Source organism: Mchenga conophoros, linkage group LG8 (assembly GCF_057382185.1).
Source record: "Mchenga conophoros isolate Kocher_MC1m ecotype Shallow Benthic linkage group LG8, M_conophoros_male_GT1.1, whole genome shotgun sequence".
NCBI classification, from domain to species: domain Eukaryota; kingdom Metazoa; phylum Chordata; class Actinopteri; order Cichliformes; family Cichlidae; genus Mchenga; species Mchenga conophoros.
The window spans coordinates 2,222,601-2,224,805 of NC_140533.1; the positions used below are offsets into that span (position 1 = coordinate 2,222,601).

Consider the following 2,205-nt stretch of genomic DNA (forward strand, 5'->3'; position numbering starts at 1 on the left):
CCTAATCCAGAAGTAGGCAACTCCAGGCCTCGAGGGCCGGTGTCCTGCAGGTTTTAGATCTCACCCTGTGTCAACACACCCAAATCAAATGATTCGTTTATTTCCAGGCCTCTGGAGAGCTTCAAGACATGTTGGGGAGGTAATTTAGCCATTTAAATAAGCTGTGTTAAATTAAAGACACATCTAAAACATGCAGGACACGGGCACTTGAGGCCTCGAGTTGCCTCACCCTGGCCTAATCGCACCATAAACAATCTTGGGTTGATTTGTACATGCCAGCTTGATTGGAGTCAACCAGTGGTAAACTCTGTTCATTCGCAGTGATTTGGAAAGGCACATACACAGGCTCCATAGAAGACATGTCACATCACAAACAAAGCCATGAAGTTTAAGAAATTGTCTGAACACCTCTGAGACATCATCGTAGCATGGCACAGACCGGGGGAAGGGAACAGAAACTGTACTGGCCTCGTAGAACCACTTTCTACTATCCAGGAGTTAAACACCTCCACACAAAAGTCGCTGACGCCAGAGTGGGTTTAGACTTTGCTTTATATGGCAGGTGTGAAACTGTAACAACAAAATACAGTGTATATGAGTGAAAAACTAAAATAATTACTTGAGGAGCTGCGTGACCAAGTGCTAATGCTAACACCAAACAACTGTCTACAAACCATGAATTAGCATGCGTAATACAGCATCTAAGTAACTGCTATTAATCAACATAAAGTGCAGAATAATAATGCATACTCACAGGGAATGCCTTTTTATCAGCCTCTCACAGAATAGATCACATTAATCAGTCGATTGTCTGAGTCTTTCTGACACTTCTGTCCGCACACAGCCATGCCTTTCTCTTAAAGGGCCAGTGGACTACCCAAACAAAACAAACGTACAAACTTGACAATAGTCAGAACAGAAACATTTGTGCAGCACTGAATGTCCCAATAAGCACAGTGGCCTCCATCATCTGCAAATGGGAAAAGTTTGGAATGACTAGGGCTGCCTGTAGGCGGTCTCTCCAGTCTGAGTGATCGGGGTAGTCAAGAAGATGACCGAGAACATGATGGTCTGACAAAGCTACAGCATTGCTCTGTGGAGAGAGGAGAACCTTCCTGAAGGAAAACTGTTTCTGCAGCACTCCATCAGTCAGGCCTATATGGTACATTGGCCAGATGAAGGCCACTCCTCAGTAAAAGGCACATGACAGCCTGCCTGGAGTTTGCCAAAAGACATCTAAAGGATTCTCAGACGCCTTAGAGAAACAAATTCTCTGGTCTGATGAATTCTTTGGTCTGAATGCCAAGCATCATATCTGGAGGAGACCAGGTGCTGCTTATCACCTGGCCAATAACATCTCTACAGTGAAGCATAATGGTGCCAGCATCACACTGAGGGTATTTCTTTTGGCAGCTCGGAGACTCAGTTTGGAACTCGGAGACTAGTTAGGGTCACAGAGATGAATGCAGCAAGATACAGAAATATCCTCCCTGCTCCAGAGGACTTTGGACCTCAGACTGGGGTGAAGGCTCATCTTCCAGCAGAACAATGACCCTAAGCACACAGCCAAGATAACAAAGGAGTGGTTTCTGGACCATTCTGTGATTCTTCCTGAGTGGCCCAGCCAGAGCCCAGACTTGAACCCAACTAAGCATCTCTGGACAGATCTGAAAAGGCCTGCGCTCTCTTATCCTCATTCAACCTGATGGAGACGGCAAAGAGGAATGGGAGAAACTGTCCCAAAATAACAGTTGAGTACAATGCTTGTGGCATTATACTAAAAAATACTTGCTTTTGTTGAATACTTATCTATATGTCATATGATTCTTTTTTTTTTTTCATTTTTAACAAAATTTGGAAGTCTTTCAAACAAACTTTTTTCACTTTGTCATTATGAGGTATTGTGTGCAGAATTTTAAGGTGGGACACAATTTTAGTCCCTTTTGGAATAAGGCTATAACATGATGAGATACACTGTGGTATGCTTTCTGTGATTAGACATCTTCACAGTGAAGTGCTGTCCAGTGATTTCTGAATAATTTGGCTAAATCTGAGTAGACTATACTACTGAATACACCTCAGAATTCATCCTGCAACATGGTCTCTGCAGAGGACCACACACACACACACACACACACACACACACACACACACACACACACACACACACACACACACACACATCCCATACACAGTTGTAACTCT

The 2,205-nt window shown here is 43.6% G+C and overlaps 1 pseudogene; it reads left to right on the forward strand.

Moving 5' to 3' along the window:
• Positions 1-428: 428 nt before the first annotated feature.
• Positions 429-1,552, forward strand: LOC146567898 (uncharacterized; annotated as a pseudogene).
• The last annotated feature ends 653 nt before the right edge of the window (positions 1,553-2,205 follow it).